Raw genomic sequence first — 24360 nt, 5'->3', positions numbered from 1 at the left:
TTGATGACGTCACGGTCCAATATGGTTTGTAGAGGCGGAACTATGTGAGTATGACGTCAGGGGACCAAACGGCGGCAGAGTTCGGGTTCGCGAATCCAAGATGGCGGCCATTGATATTGGTTGTGCCCTCTCATCCCTTCCGTCCCCTCTCACCAAAAAATATCCGAAAACGGGTAGGAAAACTAGCCCGTTACGGGACCACTTACATGTGTAGTACAATCGTCTGTCTGTCAGTCTGTTGTTGCCAGGAAGAAAGAAAACGAAAGTGCACAGGCCTTCTCACTGGCTCAAGCCGAGCCACAATCGCTACCACGTGGAGATAGTAGGAGAGTTGAAAGATGGGATAGAGAGACAGAATAGTAAAGACAAGGCTGATCCCGGAGGAAGTGCAATACCGGGCCATCCGGTGGCGGAAGTGAAGAAACCTTCAAACTCCGCGCCACATTTCCAAAATTAAGTCCAATTGAACCCGTAACCGATACTCTACGGTGTCCGGTCTGTCTGTCTGTCTGTCTGTCTGTCTGTCTGTCTGTCTGTCTGTCTGTTGTTGCCAGGAAGCAAGAAAAGGAAAGTGCACAGGCCTGCTCACGGGCTGTAGCCGAGCCACAATCGCTACCACGTGCAGATAGGAGGAGAGTTGAAAGATGGGATAGGAAGGCAGAATAGTAAAGACAAGGCCGATCCCGGAGGTAGTGCAATACCGGGCCAACCGGTGGCGGAAGTGAAGAAATCTTCAAACTCCTCGCCACATTTACAAAATTAAGTCCAATTGGACCCGTAACCGATACTCTACGGTGTCCGGTCTGTCTATCTGTCTGTCCTGTCTGTCTGTTGTTGCCAGGTAGCAAGAAAAGGAAAGTGCACAGGCCTGCTCACGGGCTCTAGCCGAGCCACAATCGCTACCACGTGCAGATAGCAGGAGAGTTGAACGATCGGATAGAAAGACAGGATAGTAAAGACGCGCTAAAGACAAGGTCGATCCCGGAGGTAGTGCAATACCGGGCCCACCGATGGCGGGAGTGAAGCAACCTTCAAACTCGACAACGGGTAGACGCGCATCGTAATTTCCCTGCTAGATGGCGCTAGGCGGAGATCGTTCCGGTAGACGGCGTGCGTGCACAGGTAGCCACGCATCGTGGCAATTCACCCCGTTTCAAAGTGTATTACATTCCGTTTTTCAGGACGAGCGCCGCGTTCTTCTTCACTTTCTTCGTCTAGTAAACCAAACAGCTAACGCTCGTTATTCAACGTCTTCCAGGCGGTGGCGGCCTTTTTTTTATATGACGACGAACAACCCTTTTGCTTCGACGCGGCTAAATATAGCGGACAAGTCAATGGCAGAGCCTATCTTTTTCCTCGGAGAAAAGGTGTAAGCGAAACATCAGAATGGTTTAATGGCAATGATGTTTTCCCTTTTGATTTCGTTTGGTTAACAATGCGCATAATACTTTTAAAGACAGAGGCAATTTCCTCTTATGTATGCGTGGACATCCGGGTGTTTCCGCTTTAAATGCTTTAAAGGCTTTGAATTTACAGGGATGAACTGAGTCTAGAAACGCATTATAAAAAGTAAATTGTACAAAAAAGTCATTAATGTTCTACACACTGTACAAAAACTTCACCACGGTTCTGTTTCGAAAGCAGATTGTAGTTTTGTCGGCTGGATATCAATCTTCGCTCGCGAAAATAGTATTCAGCGTAACTTCCTGTCTTCCGAAAATACAGTAAATTTTGATGTGAAGCTTCAGTGCAGAAGAAAACAAAGCAGATGTCAAATTTCTTTAGTGCTACATTTTAGTCTTGCTCGCATTCATTCTCATTAGTGCCAGCGTATCGTACAATAATTCTACATCACTGCGGTAGCAGTGCCATCAAGTCGCCCATTCGCCTTTGCTGCATTTCGGTAAGAAAATGTAAAGTTATGAGGGCACGCTGTTTCTTCTCGGTAACTTGTCGGTGCATTCCTAATTAGTCCCTGAACTGGCGCTTTTTTGACATTAGCTTCACAAAGGCACCATATATCACCCTACCAAATATCAGATGAGTCGAAGACTTGGAAATCGAGATATTTTCCGAGGTATATACTGCCCAGCGCTCATATTACAAAGTAAGTCGTGTTGACTGCATTTGATATTACTGCTTACTTCCATGTATACAAATATAATTTAGTTTTTCAAAGCATGCCGTAACAATGGAAGTCGCGAATTCTACGGCACGCCAAGAAAGTGCTGTCATTACTTCTTTTTATATTAGTGAATTTTTTTGCTATAGTATATTGTTACCTGAGATTTCGAAGGCGAGGAGTTTGATTTGGCAACCGAATAATTTGTTTATGCATTAGTGTTCGATAGACGAGTAAGGCTGTGATCCCTACTGCGGGTAAGTGTGTGTGGGCTACTACCTAAAATTCTAAGCTTCTCATGTTTGTACTGTAAAATAAAGGGTAAAAGATAAACACGCATAAATTTAAGAACTTTTCTCAACAGATATAAAGCAGTTCAGGAAGGGTTGTTTTTTTTCAAAGCTCGGAAAGAAACCCAGCGACATTTTTTTGAAGACTGATCATGATCCATATCGGGTCATTGAGTGCAAAGTTTCATAGTTGTGATTCCGAGGTTGACTCTTTTGGGGAAGAAACAATTTGCAATTTAAGCTCAGCTTTTTTTGGCCTGTGACATGGACTGCTCTACCGCCTCCGTGCCCGTGACACTCCCTCAAGAAACTGTGCCCGTCGCGCCAGTTCAGTATTCCCACCAAGGGCCGTCACCAGCGTCTGAGCCTCCTCCACAGATGCCTCCCGTGAGTCAAGGCTCTCTTCCGCCTGCTGCGAACTCGTTCCGCGTTACCATCAAGCCTACATTGCGCTTTGATATGACTGCCATCCCTGCCCGGAATGTTCAAGCCACAATTGACCATGCCCTTGGCTCTTCGAACTACTGCGGGTTTGTCGTCCATCGCCCATCGAACACCATCACGGTAAACTTGTCATCCTTGATGGACGCCCAGAAACTTTGCGCAGTTACGCGGATCCCCCTGGATGACAGCAAGCATGTCCCGGTGCAAATATATTTTGCATCTGGTCCTGACACACTCCGCTGCATGCTTTATCATGTCGACAGCACGAGCCCTCCCGAGGAGGTGCGCGCAAATATTCGCTGCTCAACTCATGTTGTACTGCAAGCACGGCCTATGGGTCGCCGGGGCTCATACCTGCTCATCCTGCAAGGCCCGTTGACTCTCCCGAAGTACCTTACCTACTACGGTGCGATCGTCAAACCACAGCCCTTCCGACCTCGTCGTATTTTTTGCTATCACTGCCACAAAGAAGGACATATGCAAAATACCTGCCCTAATCCAGCAGCTGTGGCCGACATGAATGACCCAACAGCTCATTGTGCCCTGTGCAAATCGCCGGACCATGACATTCGCTCCCCCGCTTGTCCAAAGAAGAAGCAAGCGAAGAAGTTTCACAAGTCGCCTGCAAAAATGGATGTTCCTACAAGTAATCGCTTTGCAGCTCTCGCATGTGACGACAACGACTTCCCTGAACTTCCTTTATCTGAGCCTGCTGCTCACCATATGTCTCCTCGCCAGCGTACATATGCACAAGCGGCTCACCTTCCCGGATCAAATAGTACGCCCAAACGTCCAGTGCATCCATCACATGTGGATACTACAGATGAAGACACAGCTTTAGACAATGCAATCGCGGAGGCTCGCCGCCGACTAGACGAACTCACCCAGCGCCGGGAACAGCGTCGTTCTCAATCCTCTCGAAGAATTCTCATAACTCGGGAGCAATCATCAGAGGAATCACCTAGGGTAAGCACTGGCCCACAATCAGGTGCCGACCACCTGTTAGCCGTGACTACCCCGACAGTGGACAAGATATTAGCGCTGATGAAGCAGGTGACATCCCTCATCGTGGAAGCTCTTCGGCCTCGTCATGGATAGCGCATCATCATCGGTGGTGGTGCAGTGGAACTGTCGCGGTTTCGCTAATAAGGCCTCTGAAGTGAACATCCGCCTTCGCGACGGAAAGCTGAGGGCATGGGCGTTCCTACTGCAAGAGCATAATGCACTCCCACGCCTTTCAGGTTTCTGCGCATACCATTCACCATCTATCCCTGATCGCCGTTGCACCGCCTCCTCCCTCAGCCCAGGTAAATCTGCAATTTATATTCACAGTTCAGTTCCGCACACACCGCTCGACCTTTCACGGTGGTGCAACACACGTCAAGAGGTTGTCGCCCTTCTCGTAAAACCTGCACGCACACCCCTTATTCTAGTTTCTTTTTATAGTCGTCCTGGCTCCGCATCTCCCAATCTGGGATGGGTTCGTTTTCTACGTTCTACCAACTCGGGTATCCCTATTCTAGTTGGCGGTGACTTCAACGGCGCACACACTGCGTGGGGTTACCCATCGGATTCCTCAAGGGGTTCACACATCCAAGGGAGCTTTTCAGATCATTCCTTTCAACTTTTAAACCACCCGAATACTTTTACCCGCCCACGAGGTGGCCCGTATTCACCTGATTTGACTTGGTGGTTAGGCCCCGGTAACCCTCGTTGGGCTGTTGATTCTGATACTTGGGGTAGCGATCACAGCCCTATTTTTATCTCTCTCACGCCTACGCGTCTACGGAAAATACGCCGCACTGTACGAATAACATCATGGGATTCTGTACGCGCAGACAATCATTTATCTACATTCAACCCCTCTTCAGCATTGTCTACTCTATCTGATGTTCTCGCTACTCACACTATTACCACTACTGTAAATGAAGATGACCCAAACCCGGACATACATCTCTTGAATCTGTGGGCTCTTCTTCGCCAGGCGGATCTTTACGCTACTCGTCACCCCGATGACCCTTCGGCTCTTCCTACTCTTCACCGCGCTACCGCACGGGCGCGGCGCTATGCAAAGCGGCTAGGCAGGCAACGCTGGGCTGCATGGTGTGCCCGCCTGTCCTCTACGCAGGGCAATCGACATCTTTGGAGAGTGTTTCACGCCATGGAGCGCCCTTCTCAGGTTGCAGATTACACAGAGAGCATTCGCCTCGCGCTAAATGTGGATGAGGACACATTTGCACAACAAGCGGCCCGTCAATTTTTTCCAAACCATGACTGCACCGCTACGTCTCCACCTGACTTATCGGTAACAGAGCCCCCCGATGGGATTACTTCTGACCTCACCATGGCAGAGCTGCTGGCCTCCATTGACCGTTTAAAAACTACTACTACTCCCGGGCACGACGGCATACCTAACTCCTTATTCCGTAACTTGGAAGGGAGGGCTTTAGAAACCCTACTTGATACTTTTAACGAAGTGTGGCTTTCTGGCGTCATGCCGGGAGACTGGAAGCATTCTATTGTGGTTCCAATCCCCAAGTCAGGTCAGCCTCCAGTATCTCTCTCGGCCCTTCGTCCAATTTCCCTTACCCCTACCATCTGCAAGCTTTATGAAAACATTCTAGCCGCACGCTTATCATGGTGGCTGGAATCCCATGATTGTTACCCAGATTCCCAAATTGGTTTCCGCCCACATATTGGAACGGAGGACGGCCTTGCTACTTTGGCTGCTGACGTGCTTGACCACTCTCCACAGAGTCACCTTGTACGAACCGTAATCGCTACAGACATAACAAAGGCATATGATAACATCCTTCACTCTGCCATTCTTGCCTCCATTCAAACTCTTGGTCTCCCTCACCGGTTCCTCCTCTCCATTCACGCCTTTTTAGCAAATCGAACCTTCAGCGTGCGTGTCCACGGAAAGCCCTTTGGTAATTTCACTTCCAATAGAGGAGTGCCGCAGGGCTCCGTTCTCGCCCCCACATTATTTAATGTGGCTTTAATTCCTCTGGTTCGAGCCCTAGAGACCATCCCTTCTATCCGCGTGCTTGCATATGCCGATGATATCACCTTGTGGTGCTGTCATCCAGATGCGTCTATTCATCAGTCGGTCCTTCAACACGCGCTGGATGTATTGACATCTCGCCTCCCACCTTTGGGTCTAACACTCTCTCCTACTAAATCATGTTTCATTCGAATTGGAAATAAAGCCGCCTTACGGAAAGCTCCCCCTTTAAATTTTACGGTACATAATTCTCTGATTCCTCAGGTAGAAACTGTTCGTATTCTTGGTCTTCTCCTCCATACATCTGGGACTGGCACCCCGTGGCTGACAGCCACCCGTAAATCGGCTCACGCTACTCTAGGTCTGATTCGTCGCATAGCTATGCGCTCTGGTGGCGCACGTGCTCATACGGCCCGCCAGCTTGTGCGCTCTATCCTTCAGCCACGGATAGTATATCAGGCTCAATTTCAACGTCTCACCCGCAGACAGTGGGACTCCCTTGAAGCTATCAATCGTGAGGCTATGCGCGTCATAACATATCTGCCTCGTTTAACACCCATACCTGTGCTACAGGAGTTCGCCCAACTTAATACACTCAGTGAGATCATCGACCAACGGGTGGCAAATAGAGCTCGAAAACAGTCTCTCAAACTTCATCGTTTAAAGACACTTCCACCGTGGTCCTATTGCCAGCTCACTGACAATCGCCCCACTGTTTCCCCGTCGGTATCAGCAGCGTATCTGCCTGAAGGGTGCATATTATACACGGATGAATCTCATTCTGCAGAGAGGGGAGTTACTGCTGTGTATAGTCCATCTCATCCGCATCTCAACTCTCGCGCGACGTATACTGCGGATACGTGCACTCCCCTGGCATTGGAACTTCAAGCCATTTACAATGCCATTGCTTCCCTTCCGCTCGTTCCAACATTCAATACAGTTCACATTTACACCGACTCCCGCGCCGCCCTTAAACAGCTGAAGGCTGTTCGACGAACGTTCCAGATTTCACAATCTATTCATGTGCTCTGCGCAAAGTATCCATGTCCTGTGCGCATACACTGGATTCGCGGCCATGCCCAGGATCCACATAACATTCAAGCGGATGCTATGACTCATCTTCATACATTAGACGATCCGCCACCTTCCCCTCTTCCCCCAGATCCGTTCCTGTCCCACGTTTCCGATTCCGAAGTTCTGCGCCAGCGAACACGCGCTCTAATTCCTCCGTGTTCGCACCCTCTCCCCCGTAGTCTTACTCGGCAGGAGGAGGTATCCGTGCGCCGGATTCGGGCAGGGGCGGCTCTGACACCATCTGTCCGTCATCGGTGGCGTGCCAAAGATCTGCCACTACCTGACAGGTGCCCTCACTGTGGCGCTGCACCGGACATATGTGATGTGCGGCACTTGTTGTGGACGTGCCCAGCGACGGCTGCTATCAGAAAACGGCTCCTCAGGGAGGTGGGCCTGCGGTGGAACCGCGAAAGTGACTTCGTGAAGTGGACAATGAACAACCGTTTCATTAACAACCTCTGCGACTACCTCAGCGCAACGGTTCTTCACTCCTTCTTTTAACTTTCAATCCCGTGCATTCCTTCCCCCCTTTCCTTTTCAACTTATGCCTCATGGCACACTTCTCGAATAAAAAAAAAAAAAAAAGCTCAGTTTTTTGTGGTACACTAAATGCCGTTTTTGTTGTTCTGTAAGAGGTGTTCCAGGGAATATTTTAAGCATTTTAAAAAAATTGTATTTTTGAGTTGAAAATATGGCTTTTGCGGCGTAGTATTACCAGCGTTGTCGGACACCAGAAAACTGGTGAATCGTCTTAAGTAAGCTGGTTAACTAATATTTAATAATGAACTTTTAATTAGCAGAGTTAGGCACCTAGATGCAATTGGAGATTTGTAGCCGGTCGGTAGTAATAGCCATATCAGTTTAGAGAATTTTGAAAAGGGCAATTATTCTGAGCGGGGCGCTCAATAATATATGGCATCACCGTGCCAAAATACATGCACTTTCGAAAAGCATGCAGGCCAAGAAACCATTCCACTGGACGCAACCAGTTAAAAAATGCTAATTTTGTGGATCCACACCACCTGAGAATAATCGTGTTTTCGAAATTCTAAACACTGAAATGGTTATTACTAACGAATGGCTACAAATCTCTAATTGCAACTAAGCGCCCTACTCTACTAGTTAAATAGCTAATTATTAAAAATGTGCTAAACCAGCTTACTACTTAAGACGATTCACCGGTTTTTTGTGTCCACAAACACTGGTAATATTATGCTGCGAAAGCCATATTTTAACCCAAAATGCCAGTTATGCACATTTTTGAGTCTTCTCTGAAACACCGGCGGCGTTCGTAATCAGTATTAATATGAATGCTCACTAAAAATTGTTCGCTAAATGCATATTACTTTCGATCTATGTGAAATGTTTTGTCGCGGACACTACCGTTACTGCGATAGCCATTCCGTTTCCTCAGGAGACGTCTTGCCTTTCTTTGTCCATTGTGCAAATATTGATTTAACATTACAATGAGCATTTCAAACGCATGAGGGCTTTGGTGTTTGAGGTCAATAGCGTTTGTAGGGCTGGTTGCAGTGATGCCGATCAGCCGTCTGGTCGGTAACTGAGCCTTAGTGTCTCACTGTAAACACATAATTTCCGAACTCAAGCTCATACCAAATCACGTCATGTAAAACAACCATTTAACATGTTTAGTACAAGCAGTTAACTTAAAATGCATCCATCATTAGTAAGCACAAGATATTCTGTAATAACTGTTTGCTGTCTATAGGTTTGTGCAGCTGAAAATTACGTCACTTGTAAAACACATTTTTGGGTACAAATCAAGTTTAACTCTATTTTTTAGGTAATCGTATGTGGTTGTAAAAATCGTTGAAAAAGAAGCTTTACCCAAAACTGAAAGGCCCCAATTATGTATTCATCAATCAGCTGCGGGCGCCACAGTGAGTGAAGGTGGTTGAGTGTATTAAATATTTCTCGACTGCTGAAATTTATGGACATAAGGTCCTGTCTAGTGAGCATGGTCCAAATCATTTCGTTTGTCTTGTTTTCACTACGTATCAAATAGGGGCCAGCCAGTACGAAGACCTTCTCCTGGGTGCGTCCACAAATGGAAAGCTGATTCACATCCATTGTTTCAAGTATCAAAGCACGTTTAAGCGCCTAATATAACCCGTAGCACTGCACCAAACAGAGGTAAGCGGCAAGCGTGCATTAGAGCGAGGAAGATACTGTAATTTTCCTCTGCGCTTCTGAAACGCAATGATCTACACTGTTCTTAGTAATATTCTTTACGGACGAAAACACTACTACTCAGCAAAATGTATTGGAATGACGGTTTCAAAGCATTATTAAAGCACGGTGAGCCTTTGAAGTACGTTCAGGAAACAAATTGCAGTCTTAGTGTCAGGGACATAGACATCACATTATATACAATTATTAGTATCTTCATAGCACTCGAACGCTGCTTCCATAAATGCATGGTATTGTCGAAAAATTTTGGCTGATACAGCTTAAAGGAGGTTATCATTTCTTATAAAGTGGCAGAATATAAGCAGTCCATGAACCTAAGATATTAATTCCTAACTTGTTCTACGTAGAATACTTCTAAGTTTCCTTAATCTTATTGCCAAGTGCAATTACGACGTTAGACGTTTCGTTTTAATTACGTTAATTTCAGCTGTTCATATCCTCTATAAAATGCACAAACATGTTTAATAATGTCCGCTAATGACCTCTCTCATGAGTTTCAGCTATATTTATTTCGATCATACAGAAGAAGAGCAGAAAATCAGTTCTCCCTCTATATGCAGATGCCGACTGCTTGATTGCTCCACCATTCTTTACAGAGACAAATGACCTGGGTCTCTGCACTGGCGTTTGCAGCACGCCTTCAGCCTACACAACAACAAGCTGAGCCAAAGAGTTTGACTCGCGGGAAGTGGCGTTTGCTGTGAAATATAGCTACTAAGCGTGCGCAATATGTAAGGATAAGTCGTCGCGCCAAAAAGAATGTCCCCTCTTGTGGCGCGCTTGGATTCTGCGCTACTACAAGCGGCGGTGGTGAAAGCTTTTCGGTCGTGTGCGGCACAGATATAGCAGTGCGCAGGTCCCCGCTCAGCACCGCCTTTCAAGAAACTCGTTAATGATGCTAGATTATGTGGGGTATTGCAACATACTCGGTCATTAGCGGTTACTTCTGCCGACGGCAACCGAAAAGCATGTGGGTGTCCTTCATGTTTAATGTTTGGCTGAAACAGCGCGTGCGTGCGCAATGAATAATACGTTGTTCAGAAGAGGCAATACGTGCTTCTTTCAAAACGCTTAAGCAACTAAGTGAGCACACGGCCTAAACTGAGACCCCACAGCATCGGGCCAGACGGGCACGTGTTTATAACTGGTTGTGATAGGGTTAGCGGATTGAACAAACACGCCAAAAGAAACAATATGCGCAAAAATATCCTGCTTTGCGCTGGCGTGAACCGGGAAAGTAGGTTTATTACGAAGATTTATATCACTAAGCCTTTAACACAGTACATAATTTAATTCGCGCTCTCGAATGTGCAAACAGCAAAGCATATGAACACGTGGTTCCTCGGCCTCAGGTAACATTGCCCAAGCTTCCATTCACCATACGCTGTACTAAAGACGGTGTTGTCACTCCTTACTCTGTACCACAATTTGGTGGCAGTTAAGTAGACGCTATCACCTGCGGCCGTAAACAAGGTCCCTAACTGTGAAAGGAACATCGCAATCCAGAACGACCTCTCGCTTATTTGGGCCCACCACTTATCAAGCAATAATAGCATCATTAATGGTAGCACACATGTCAGCCTGACGAGCACCTTTATAAGCCATGAACAGCCTCGATAATCTGGCCTACCGGTTCCTTGGGGTAATCCGTCATTTGTGTAGGAAAAGCTTGTGCTCCACAATGTAACCATGTCCTAAATGCGGTCTCGCTACCGCGGACGTCGCTTTGCTAAGGGCTCACAGCTGCAATTTGAGCCTCCAGCCCTCAGGCTCCATTCCCCTCGAAACTTAATGGCTCCTGTGCGCAGCCGCAAGTTTCCCAAACAGAGCCTTCAAGAGTTGTGGGCCTTGTCTAGCGTCTTGAGTTGAAAAAATTTCGTGTACGATGCTCGATAAGTTCTAAACCTATACTGAGCCAGCAGCCAAACGATGGCTGCACTCACTCACTACCTCTAGTGTCTAGGGCAATGGAAACTGGGGAACAGAGTCCACATGCAGTTTGGCCAGCAGGCACAAAATGCTCCGACAAATTTTGAATTGCCCAGTACACATACTGTCACTCGATTTTTTTCGACAATGGTGCTTCGCGGAGTGACAGCAGCCTGTTTTGTTTGTGATAAATATTTAATTCTAGAAACTGCTTTGTGTCCAGCTTCCAAATAAAGTAACGCACTTTACGGAAACACAATATTCATGTTTCAGCCAGTTTGTCCACATGAAAGGCAGAAAAGATATGTAAGTAGGTCGTCTCCTCGCATGTCCGTGGGTCTGTTTGGCTGTAGGAAGCGTGAACTCCTAGCCAGTTGATCAGGAACGCTTGAATGAAATGTAAATCAGCTGAAAACTACACGGCCATAACGATCACCCACACGAGACGCCAGGTTAAAAATTTAAGGGGCCCTTACCTACATCATGTGTTTACAATGCCTTAGCAATCGAAGCCTCTCTACACCGCGCAGTGTAGCTGCGAATATTCTCCATGTATTATGCTTTACCCACCTGAGAAACGTTTACTTCTTGAACTTTCTCCTAAATCATTTGCTTTTTAGCCAATCCTTAAAGTTTTTTTACTAATTTTAAGTCATTTCTTAGTCGTTTTGATTTTTCGCTGCCAAATCTACGTAAATTTAATTTTCCAAAGTGATTCTCATTATCCATTTTACAAAGCCATTTTTATCATCTTTATCTAAGTTGAGGTCCTTCCTGTGGCCGCCCTTCAGGCCTCTCCTTCTTTCCCCTACGAGTCAAGAGAGAGATTTCCTTCTCTCCATTTTGCACCTGCCAGCCGTTGTAGGAAGTTATTTGCGGAGTTGTTCTATTCGTGTATAATATCCAAAAGTCATTTTGAACTTCTGTTGAGAAATAATCAAAAATATTTGTCGCTTTTTGCATATAGTTGTCGCTTTTTGCATATAGTTGTTTCTTTATATTGTCACGTAGTGGTGACGGCAGTCGAGGCAGCGATGAAGACGGACGAAAGGATCTTCTAAAAGAACTGTTTATTGGGCTGACTTGCACCCAAAATGGACTGAATCACTCGGCGGCGGCGAAGCGACAAGCGTGCTCGGCGGTCGTCGAACAGAATGCCCGCCGCTGTCGGCCGTGCTCAATTTAAAGCTGATAGCGAACATTCGAGATAAAGGGCGCAAAGTTACTAGAACATTCCGGAACAACGTAGAATCAGCTTTGCCTGGCTGCGATCAATCGAGATAAATCTAGTCGCGTCTTGCGTCGCAAACAAAGCGATAAGGTGGTGTCGCGGCAGATTTGAAAAACGAACAAACACTGCAAATATTGGCGGCATTACTCCCCTCTCAAAGAAGCATCGACCCGATGCATTAAAACAAATAATGCGACTAGTAAGGGAAAAAAAACAGATCTTGCGAAAATAGAGCATGGAAATGCAGCGGCCTTTAGCGGGCATAATACGGCTTCAGACGGACTACATGGACGACTTCTGGTCGTACGCGGCGTCGCTGGGATGCAGTCATTGCGTCAGGGATGACCTCATAATCCAGTTCACCCAGCCGACGAAGAACCTTGTACGGGCCGAAATAGCGGCGCAAAAGCTTTTCACTCAATCCACGGCGGCGAATGGGCGTCCACACCCAGACTTGGTCTCCTGGCTTGTATTCCGCGTTGCGTCTTCTTAGGTTGTAGCGTCTGGCGTCGGACCGCTGCTGATCTTTGATCCGTAATCGGGCAAGCCTTCGAGCTTCTTCTGCGCGTTGAAGGTAGGCGGCAACGTCGACGTTCTCTTCTTCTGTAACGTTGGGCAGCATGGCGTCTAGCGTGGTCGTGGCCTCCCTGCCATGGACGAGCCTAAAAGGCGTCAACTGGGTGGTCTCCTGCACTGCGGTGTTGTAGGCGAAGACGACGTAAGGCAGGATGACATCCCAGGTTTTATGTTCGGCATCGACATACATAGCGAGCATATCGGCGATGGTGAGCGCGAAAAGCGGTTCGGCGTGTACTCTTCTCGACGCAGGTACTCGTCGATTTCGTGCGGACGTTGTCCGAAGCGTGGTCGTGGGGCGTTAACGGCAAATCCTCGAAGACCGATACGTCGGTACGGGCAGTGACGAAGAATATGGCCGGCCTCACAGCAATGGAAGCACAACGGCCGGTTGTCGGAAGTCCTCCAGGCGTCGCATTTCCTGGCGCTTGAGCGTCGGTCATAGACTGGGCGGGTAGGGGCTGGGAGGCGGCGTTGTGGAACGATTGGCTCATCTCGGGGAGGACGTGGGGGTTGTCGTTGGGGCTGAGCAGTCCTTACTGCAGCGGCGTAGGTCATGGCCTGGGGTTCTGTGGCCGTCGGGGTGCCAAGTGCCTGTTGCACTTCTTCCCGTACCACGTTCATCAGAGTCGATGCTTGTGGCTGTGGGGAGGATGGCAGTAATAGGCGTAGCTCCTCTCGGACGATTTCGCGGATAACGTCCCGCAAGCTGTCGCTGGTGGTGGCCGGCGTGTCCGAACGGATTGCATAGGCAGAGGAAGGGCGGTTGTACTGCCGAGCTCGGACGTCGAGGGTCTTCTCAATCGTGCAGGCTTCCTGCATGAATTCCTCGACCGTTTTTGGCGGCTGACGGACGAGGCTGCCAAAGAGTTGTTCTTTTACGCCGCGCATTAAGAACTGAACTTTCTTTTCCTCGGTCATCCCGGGATCGGCGCGGCGAAATAGGCGCTTCATCTCCTCGACGTAGCTGCGGACGGGCTCATTCGGAAGCTGGATCCTGGACTCGAGGAGTCGTTCGGCTCTTTCTTTCCTCACGACACTGGTAAATACCTTCAATAGTTCTCTCTTGAATAGCTCCCATGTCGTAAGGGACGACTCGTAGTTTTCGTACCACGTGCGTGCGGAGCCATCCAATGAGAAAAAAACGTGTCCAATCTTTGCCGCATCATCCCACTTGTTGAATGACGCCACGCGCTCAAATTGATCCAACCATTCTTCAGGGTCTTCGCCTAGGGATCCATTGAAAGTTGGCGGCACCCGCGGCTGCTGCAGTATGATCGGTGTCGACATCTTCGGCGAGATTGCGGTGCTCGTAGCCGCGTCTTTTCGCTGTCTTGTGCGGTCCGGCAGTTTCCCGAACTCAGGCTCCTCTCCCTGGAGACGTCGGCTGGCTCGCTGAGCTGCTGGCTCGTCCTCGGGTGCGAAGCGCTCAGGGCTGGCTTCACGACTTGAAGGGGGCGTCCGGAACATGGAAGGCTACCCCGCACCTCCACCAGATGTCACGTAGTGGTGACGGCAGTCGAGGCAGCGATGAAGACGGACGAAAGGATCTTCTAAAAGAACTGTTTATTGGGCTGACTTGCACCCAAAATGGACTGAATCACTCGGCGGCGGCGAAGCGACAAGCGTGCTCGGCGGTCGTCGAACAGAATGCCCGCCGCTGTCGGCCGTGCTCAATTTAAAGCTGATAGCGAACATTCGAGATAAAGGGCGCAAAGTTACTAGAACATTCCGGAACAACGTAGAATCAGCTTTGCCTGGCTGCGATCAATCGAGATAAATCTAGTCGCGTCTTGCGTCGCAAACAAAGCGATAAGGTGGTGTCGCGGCAGATTTGAAAAACGAACAAACACTGCAAATATTGGCGGCAATATGGCAGGGACTACTATGTGAGCTTTAGGTGAAAGAAAATATATTTTTCGCTTCACTTTTCAATTACGTAAAATAATCGAACGACGTATTGCAGAGAGCTAAAAGCACTCGGCAGCCTTCACAAGAATCATAACGTGGAGACGATCTTCTGCTGGCAAGTTCTTCCGTTTTCTCGGCGATAAGTTTTCAATCCTCGTAGCAGACTCGGGAACTTATCATATGACGGTATAAGAGCGTACAGTCCTATAGAGAACATTATGGAGGCTTCGAAGTTAGCAGCGAAAAGTGTTTGATTCGCATTTTAGTATTGCTCGCTCAGCTTGAAGTTCCAGCGAAGAAAAAAATTGCCTTATGTGTCGAAAATTTATACTTGTGTTCTTCAACCATAATATATATAGCAAACATGGTCGCTCAACGAGCTGCTGCAGGCGCACAAACCAAGCAATGATGCATAAAAAACAACCGAAAACAGGTTATGTGGCAGCGTTTACACAAAACCAGAATTTGCGGTGTGTGCCAATCTCGTCGTGCTACTTTCGCAACGTTGTTGCTCAAACAACAATAAATAATGCAGAGCGATGTGCCTTGAGTCTAATGAGTTTCAAGCAAAAGTTGGAGAACTTTTGAGGCTGCATAGGAACACGGTTTCGTTCCGAAAGGCAGGAACATCCCGAAGATGTTAACGAAAAGCAAAAGTTCCAAGTCCGGCCAAAAACTCAAAATAAAGCAGTTAAGCGGCAACTCCTAGGCAATTTCCTTAACAATAATAAAATATATGCATACACTTGAAAACCACTAATTACTCAAGCGTACACGATGCGATGATGCAGTCCCATTACCCTTTCTGTCTTTTGCTTTGAAGGTCAGCATAAGCACTGTGTCAAACCTCGTTGGGTACGCCCGTTCATGCTCGGGCACATTGAGCTTGCGGTTGGAAGCTGCAGGCCTGCAGACTATGTAGTAAGCAGTGCATCAGAAGCCTTCTATGTTCCATCTGCCGTAGTATTGCTTATGTAATAAGGTCGGAATAAAACTCAAAGAGCGCCTGTGAACAACAAGAAGTTATCTTCCATGTGTACTTTAAGGTGGAGGGTACAACTAGCCGGACTGATGTCTCTGGGTAAACGGTCTACCGAAGTGGATATTCATAGCCCGGATTTAAAAGAATACTTCGCTGCAGAGCACGAAAGCACGGTAAATGCGTGTTCGCGCTCCATTCCAGGCGTACTGTACCTACTTCCTCCGGTACGGCTCCAAACGAAATGCTGGGACCTGTGCTTGAGTGAACTGTAGTTGTGTTTTCCTTGCAGAGCAGTGTGGTCCGCTACCCGAGTTATGCGTGCCGGTTTAAGCCGAAAGTTGCTGATCATGTAGCTCTGAAGCGGGGAAAGAAACCATGCCGATTGTTGCTCTTTATTTTATTTGCAACATCAGTTTTACTGGATACCGTATTTGTTTCAGCCAGTCTAGTTTTGCCCTGTTTTTGCGGCGTGAATTTCTTTATTAGTCTTACACCCCAGGTAATGAACGCTGAGGCTAAATTTTCAGAGAATCAGCGAAAAAAAAGTGCGTTCAATGAGCGAGTAAATTCTATATTTTAGATTGCTCAGCCCGCTTAATTGCTTACATCCGCCCCAGGTGATGGAGATTAGGATTCTTGGACAAAGGTCGCAGTGACCGTCGGCCGTGGAGGCCTCCAAGGCACTTCGCTTCTTTAGAGCTCTTATCTTAGCCTGCACGATAGGCTGTTACTTTTCCGCATGCTTAATTCCTTCGCACACTGTTATCGTTTTTCATCCTACTCCCTTTTCTACTTCATTTTCGTATCTCCCCATCTCTTTTCCCTAAGTGCAGGATAGCAAACGATTGGTTTTCCTCCGCATTCTCCTCGCTTGTAAATGGAAAATATCATTTCTTATTGTGTCAGAGGAAAACCACTTCAGTTACGCGGCTGAAAGATTGATACTGACCACCAACCACTCTGTTTTAAATATGATACTCGAGCGATCTTATTTACATATGCTCCTCTAGCAACGGAGGCCGTTGTCTATTAAGAGCAGGATGGTAACTATCAGCTGCCTTTTCACAGCATCCACGCATTTCAAACAGAACACTAAAAAGGGTAGATTAAGCAAAGGCTTGCAGTCAGACGTCTGAAAGAATACCCATCAAGGCCGGTGTTACAACGTGACTCAATGGTGTAACGGTCGGCAGACCACTTAAGTGTGCGGAGCGCCGCACACATCCACAAGCTTAACAGTGATCAGCCAACCATGGTAGCCCCATCTGTCTTCCCTGACAGCGATGAAAGCAGGGCTTTGCCAGAGTGAAGATATATCGACTTTCAGGGCACAGCCTTTAGACGCTGACAATGAGCTGTTCGCAGCGGTTACCACAGTCTACTTTTATGCTCCAGCGCAACTGTGAGCAATAAAAATGATACCCTATGTATCCCTCCCTTTTTATTGATTTTCTTTTGTTCGTCATGGTAAAGTCTTTTTTTTTCTTTTTTGCAAGTAAAAGAGTTATCTCGTTTTGGTGGCAATGTAGCTGACAGCCATCAAGCACTGACCCAATTCAGGCAGAAACACGCGAATAAAGATTGAGGAAACGCATGAAGCTTATTTAGGGAAAGAAAAAGCAGAAGGGTAACGACCATCCAAGAAAACTATTCTCACATGCACAGAAGCTCTCCCTGTTCTGTTGTATCTTACTGTTGGGCCCATTTTTCTAGTCTCCAGAGTGTGTGCAAGTGGGCGAGGCTAGATATTCGGGATACAGAAAAGAAGATATTGCCACAAGCTAGAAGATGACGAACCGGGCAGGAGCACTCGGGTCATACCTGCAGCCATTAAATCATACCATCGCCATCATTCATTTTCGGTCTTCATATGCTTGCCGTCACGTGAAAATCCTATCCAGTAAAATTGGAAAAATAATTAAAAATTTTCAATACATCTATGCCTGCAGTCATGAGATCATCGCACGATTCCAGGAAACAAGACCGATGCAATGCACTGCACCTTGCTTTTCCTATGAAGCAAAGAGAAAAATGCACGAACAAAACGTGAACATGAAGAAATCAAAACCTGCTAACTGCAAGCGAGGATGTGCGCCTTTTTCAGCGGCCTTTACGACCAAGGCGAACGGGCCCTGTCGGTGCGCTTCAGTTGTTTATGGCCAGCTACTAGTGGTAAGTGACTCGGTATGGTTTTGACGAAAAGATGAAGACGAATAGCCTATGCCACAGAATCTTGATTAGATTTTTTCAGCTATCGGCATAGCACTTTACTTATTCAAGCGCATAAAACTCGTGCATTAGAAAGGGGCGATGTAGCTCGAAAATTTCAGATACTGGAGATTGCATACTGCTCCCGGCTAGACAGGTAGGTTGTATGGTAGTTTCAGTGTTCGTGCTGCATTATTTGAAAAGACATCTTACAAATAATTCTATCCACATTTTGATTTATTTATTTGCACTTAGTTCATTGCATATAATTATATACACAGAGTTACGAATTACATATATTAAAAAATACATATGTTTCTTGCCTATAATATTAAGACTCCATGTTGCCTTTATGAGCTACATTGGGGTATAGGTAGAATTTTCATTCTTTGTATACTGCCGCCGCGGTGCCTAAGTGGTTAGGCGCTCTCCTGCTATCCCCAAAGATGCGGGTTCGATCGCGGTCATGGCGGTCGAATTCTGATGGAGGCAAAATTCTAGATGCTTGTGTACTGTGCGATGTCAGTGCACGCTGAAGAACCCCAGATGGTCGAAATTTATGGAGCCCTTCACTACGGCGTCCCTCATAGCCTGAGTCCCTTTGGGTATAGAGGTATCTAAAGTTTTTAGCATTGATATTTTCCTGAATTTTATTCACAGTGACAATGATTCCTTTAAATTCAAGGCTTTTAACGCACTAACTATGCCCAGAAAAAGTTTTAAACCAGCATGTCCTAACCTTCCAACTACCTTCCAATAACAGGCTTAGATTTCTGAACATTACCATAATCTTTCATAATGGTCCTATCTGCTGGCGCTAAGAACCTCGCAATAGCAAGGCTCTCCTGCCCTTCATCTAAGCCCACACTAAACTGGTAAAATGAGCGTTTGCGAACCTTTGATCCCCAAATTCCCCAAAAAAACCAAGCCCTCATCTGATGTATCAAAGCCTTCAACAACAGTGCAATAGGGTTTCGCATGCTGGCTATCCTGGTCATCTTGAAATACCAGTAGCAGAAAGTTTGTTGAAAAAGTTGAATACTGAAAAGCAAGCTTGTGCCCGTGCGCCCTTTGAAAAACAGAAAAAAATGTCAGCAATTCCGTATTTGCATACCATTCTCGCAACGTGAAGCGCATTGCACAACGGAATGATGTTTCATTTCTTTTTTTCCACCCCTTAGGAGTTGGAAAGCCTATGCAAGGTAATCAAATGTGCTCGTGACATGTCTAGTGAGCAAAAAAAACATCAAATGCCGTTTGTTGATTGTAAAGAAGGTGTAGTGTACCAAATTCGACTATCACGTGGAAGAGACTGTGTAGGACAAACAGATCGCTGCCTTAATGGCCGCTTGCAGAGCATAATAGAAATATAATAAATAAGAACGAAGAAGGCGGAGAATCAGTGCAGCATTGCAACGCGTGTAATAATTGCAATCAGTTCCTCGATAAGTTTGGTTTACTTGCTAAAAGCAAGGACAAGCGCCCTCGTGAAATCATCGAAGCAGAAAAGATAGCCATTTTAGTAAGGGTCTGTTTAAGCATCCCTTCCCTCTGGCTTTCTAAGAATAAAATTGCTTACCTGATTTTGCTCTGATTTCCGCATATCTTGATATGACACGGCAATGCTGCATGTATAAATTGCGTATTTTTTCAATAAAGTTTTTGGAAGTCAGTGCTGTGTGTGTCTACTGGTTCACCGGTCCTTTGCCTTGTCGCGCTACTGTTCCGAAGTATAAACCAACAAGCCTAAATTTCAACGTTGCTCAAGTAAAGAAACACTCTATATTAAATGGCATAGGGTATGCTCAATACTCTGCATGCGTTCTGCGTCGCATTTGAGAGCCATTTTCTCAGCAACTACCGCACCTACCCTCATAGGGCTTTTATTTCATTCGCCATTCTGTCTTCCTAAAATAGGACAGAACAGCAAAACATTCAGCTGTATAATTGATTTCTGTTAAATATCCAGAATTTCAAAGTTTCAGAACAGCATACATTTTCTATCGCTTGCAGGGAATAAAACTTTGAGAAAAAGCTGCTGTCCATATTCACCTATTCTAGTTTAGAACAACGTATATATTGTCAGGACTCGGTAGAACCCCGAGGAGAGCTGAAGGTGAAACGGTTTACTGGTTAACCAGATAAAGTCCCTGCGCACTTCAGCTTGTTCTTCTCCTTGCCTCGCGCTCGTAGACCACGTCTTCATCTTTGGCGTCTTCTTGCATGCGGCATTTGCCCCCTCCTCAGGAAGCATCGTCTCGATGGTAACAAACGGAAGTACGAGGTCAAGATCGGTTGGAGTAATACGGCTTCATACGTACAACATGGACGTCGTCGACTTGTTCCTGGCCTCGCTTGGATGTCGATAACCCGTCCGGAACCACCTCATACGTGACGTCGGTTGAACGTCGCAGCACAACATAGGGCCCGAAGTACCGCCGTAATAATTTTTCGGAGTGTCCATGACGCGAATAGGCGTAAAAACCAACACTTTGTCGCCAGGTTCATACATGACATGTCTGTGGCGAAGATTGTAGAGTCGTGCGTCAGCCTCCTGCTGAGTTCTGATGCGCACACGCGCTAGTTGGCGAGCTTCCTCTGCGCGCTGTGCGAATTCCTCGGCGTCCTGATCGACATCGTCGCCATCGGCATTCGGGAGCAGCATCGCATCTAGCATAGTTGTCACTGGTCGGCCATGAAAAAGGCTGAAAGGCGTCATGCGAGTGGTGTCTTGTTGTGCCGTATTGTAGGCGAACGTGACGTAAAGGCAGTTCCTCGGCCAGTTATAATCAGTGCCGGAGCGCCATGCCTGAGGACAATGTTCTCAACGAAGAACCGAGCTGCTTCCGCAGCGGTACCCCTGGGCAGAGCCTTTGTCTCCACGTAGCGAGTTAGATAATCGGTGGCGACAATTATCCATTTAGTCCCGGCAGTAGACGTCGGAAATGGTCCCAGGAGATCCATGCAAATTTGCTTGAAAGTTGTTTTTGGCACTTGAAGAGGGTGGAGTAGACCGGCTGGTTTTTCAGGGGGTGATTTACGACGTTGGCAGTCTACGCAAGTCCGTACATAGTGCTTCACTGTCGCCGGTAGTTTCGGCCAGTAGTATCCGCGCTGTACTCTAGCCAACGTGCTGGTGTAGCCTAGGTGGCCGGCGGTCGGCTCGTCATGACACGCTTGCAAGTCTTCCGTGCGAAGAGCTGTTGGGGCGACGAGTAGATGACTGTTCTCCCCAGGACGGAAGTTCTTCTTGTAAATTACGTCGTTGCGAAGAAAGAATGACGAGAGGCTGCAGGCGAAAATCTTAGGCACATCCGTAGTTCGCTTCTCCAAGAAACCAATAAGAGGGAGCAATTCCTGGTCCTCTCTCTGCTGTTGGACAAGGGTTGCGTCATCTATGACTCCTAAAAAAGCAGTGTCTTCATCGGTCATTGTGGAGGGTCCGACTGGTGCTCGCGAAAGGCAGTCAGCATCCGCATGCTTCTTTCCGGATTTGTAAATAACCGTCATGTCGAACTATTGTAACCGAAGGCTCCAACGCGCGAGTCTCCCTGAAAGGTCCTTTAAGTTCGTCAGCCAACAGAGAGAGCGATGGTCGCTAACGACTTGAAAGGGGCGAGCGTACAAGTAAGGGCGGAATTTCATAACCGCCGATACAACTGCAAGGCATTCTTTTTCTGTTGCCAAGTAGTTCGCTTCAGCTTTAGACAGAGTCCTGCTGGCATAAGCAATCACTTTTTCCACACCATCCTGGCGCTGCACCAATACAGCACCTAAGCCTACACTGCTTGCATCGGTATGAAGCAGGGTAGGGGCGTCGTCATCAAAGTGCACCAGGACAGGTGGCGTCTGTAGGCGTCTCCAGAGTTCATTAAAAGCTTGGTGCTCTTCTTCACCCCAGCAAAAGACAGTGTTATCGCGTGTCAGTGAAGTTAATGGCCACGCAATTCGTGAGAAGCCAGCAATAAATCGACGGTAATAGGCGCAATGCCCCAGGAAGCGCCTAAGCGTCTTTTTGTCCGTAGGTGTTGGAAACTTGGCGACTGCGGAGAGCTTTTCCGGATCAGGCCGGACACCTTCTTGGCTAACAGCGTGTCCTAAAAATTGCAGCTCCTCGTAACCAAAGTGGTACTTCTCGGGTTTAAGTGTGAGGCCCGCAGATCGTATGGCCTGAAAAACAGCTACCAAACGGTGTAGATGCTCCTCGAAGGTTGCCGAAAACACAATCACGTCGACAAAATACACCAGGCATGCTTACCACTTGAGTCCTGAGAGCACAGTGTCCATCAGCCTCTAAAATGTTGCTGGTGCCGAGCATAAACCGAATGGAAGAACCTTAAACTCATACAATCCGTCAGGTGTGATGAATTCTGTCTTCTCCCGATCCCTCTAATCTACTTCAATTTGCCAATATCCACTTTAAAAATCCATTGAAGAGAAGTAACGTGCATTTCGTAGCCGATCAAGGGAATCATCGATGCGAGGGCGGGGGTACACGTCTTTTTTGGTCACTTGATTGAGCTTGCGGTAGTTAATGCAAAATCGTAAGCTGCCGTCCTTTTTTTTAACAAATACCGCGGGGGAAGCCCAGGGACTCTGTGACGGCTGGATAACGTCGTCTCGAAGCAATTCGGCTACCTGACGCTGAATAGCCTCGCGCTCTTTTGGAGCCACACGGTAAGGAATTTGTCGAATCGGGCGTATCGCGTCATCCGTGATAATGAGATGTTTAATCAAAGGTGTTTGGCCAACCCTCGATTCTTAAGAAAAACAGTCTCGAAAGTGATCTATGAGATCCAAAAGACGTTCCCGTTCTGAAGACGACAGATTTGCGCTCACATCGACTATGGGTGCGGGCGCTTTGCTCACTGATCCTTCCAGTTGCAGCACGAAATAGTCTTGGTCACTTGGGACGCTATCGAAGAAGGCCACAGTTGTGCCTTTCGGAATTTGCCGATGCTCGTCGCTGAAGTTTGTCAACAGCACTTCGGCGTGCCCATTGGCCAAACTGACTAGTCCTCGAGCTATAGAAACACCTCGGCTGAGTATCAGGGTGACGACCCGTTCGGCTACGCCGTTGCCGGTATGCGCCACGTCGCACTTCACTTCAGCAAGAGAGCACGATCGCGGAGGTAATGTCACCCCCTCATTGGCAACTCATAAGGGCATCGGTGGTACTTGCGCATAACTAAGGTCTCCATGATATTTGGTGAAGGCAACGACGTTGTCCCGAAAGCTGATCACAGCCCCATGATGGCGCAGAAAGTCCATGCCCAAGATGAGGTCTTTGCAACAGTCTGAGAGGATAACTAAGCTGCCAACGAACACTGAGTTTCCAATTCCTATGCGGGCAGTGCACTTCCCAGTCGGTGCCAGTAGCTGACCCCCAGCACTTCTTATTACTGGCTCAGTCCATTCGGTTTTTACTTTGCGCAGCTTGTCAGCCAGTTTTTGACTAATGATTGAAAAATCGGCCCCGGTATCCACCAGAGCGTGTACCTCCAGCCCATCAATGCAAACGGTGAGGTCAGCGTTAACAGCGTCGTCTGGGTTGCTCGTCTCTCTCGGCATTTGCGGCGGAAGTGCGGTAAGGTCGGCGCTGTCATTTGCGTCGTCGGGGCTGCTTATCTGGTTCGGCATGTTCGGCGCTAATGTAGGCGGGATTTTAGGTAATAGTGCGGCAGCGTCAATGTGAACAGTGGCGTCACAGTCGTGGGTTGCGGTCGGCAGTTGCGGCGGTAGTGAGGGCTTTGAAACTTTTCGACTGGTTGCAACCTCCCCTCGGGAGGTTGCGGCGGTTAGTTTCCCCGACGAGGGCTCGGGGTCCGCCGTCCGCTAACGTCAGCATCGCTACGACGCGTCGGTGAAGAATAACGCCGTGGAGATGGGGAGCGGCGGCGGAAGCCCGGTGAGTCGGCTTCCCTGCTGAGCGGCGGGTCCTCGAGTTGGGCACGGCCAGCGTCGAAATGGCGTCGAGCAGAACCAGGCGGAAAGGCCTGCCCCTCTTGGCGGTAGCGGCAGTGCCGATACACATGGCCAGGGTGTCCGCGGAAGAAGCAGAGTGGTCGGCTGTCATAAGAGCGCCACAGGTCAGTTCGGCGCGGCTGAGGGCGGCCGGGACGTGCCCACTGAGGCTCCGGGAAGAACCGCGTCTGCTGACGGCTCGCTGAGCTCGGTGGGGCGTGATCTGGCGGCGGACGGCGAAGGACTTCCGCATAGCTCGCGGGTTGCGGCTCCGGCTCATAGTAAGGCGCCGTGTTGGCAGCCGTGTTGCTGTTGGGTTGGGGCACGCGGTATGGTTCGCAAACGGCTGCCGCGCTGTCAACTGGATGAGACTCGTAGTATGGTGCAGACGGTGACAGGGCATGCCGGAGC

The 24360-nt window shown here is 47.9% G+C and overlaps 1 non-coding gene across 1 annotated transcript; it reads right to left on the bottom strand.

The window, feature by feature from the left end:
- Nucleotides 1-667: 667 nt before the first annotated feature.
- LOC144099620 (U2 spliceosomal RNA) lies at nt 668-857 on the bottom strand. The gene has a single exon (XR_013307444.1). It is a non-coding gene; the product is annotated as a U2 spliceosomal RNA (small nuclear RNA).
- Nucleotides 858-24360: the final 23503 nt, after the last annotated feature.

The sequence above is a fragment of the Amblyomma americanum genome, chromosome 7 (genome assembly GCF_052857255.1).
Source record: "Amblyomma americanum isolate KBUSLIRL-KWMA chromosome 7, ASM5285725v1, whole genome shotgun sequence".
Classification (NCBI taxonomy): Eukaryota; Metazoa; Arthropoda; class Arachnida; order Ixodida; family Ixodidae; genus Amblyomma; species Amblyomma americanum.
Note: the sequence above shows the minus strand (reverse complement) of the source record. Positions and strands in the feature narration are given on the sequence as shown.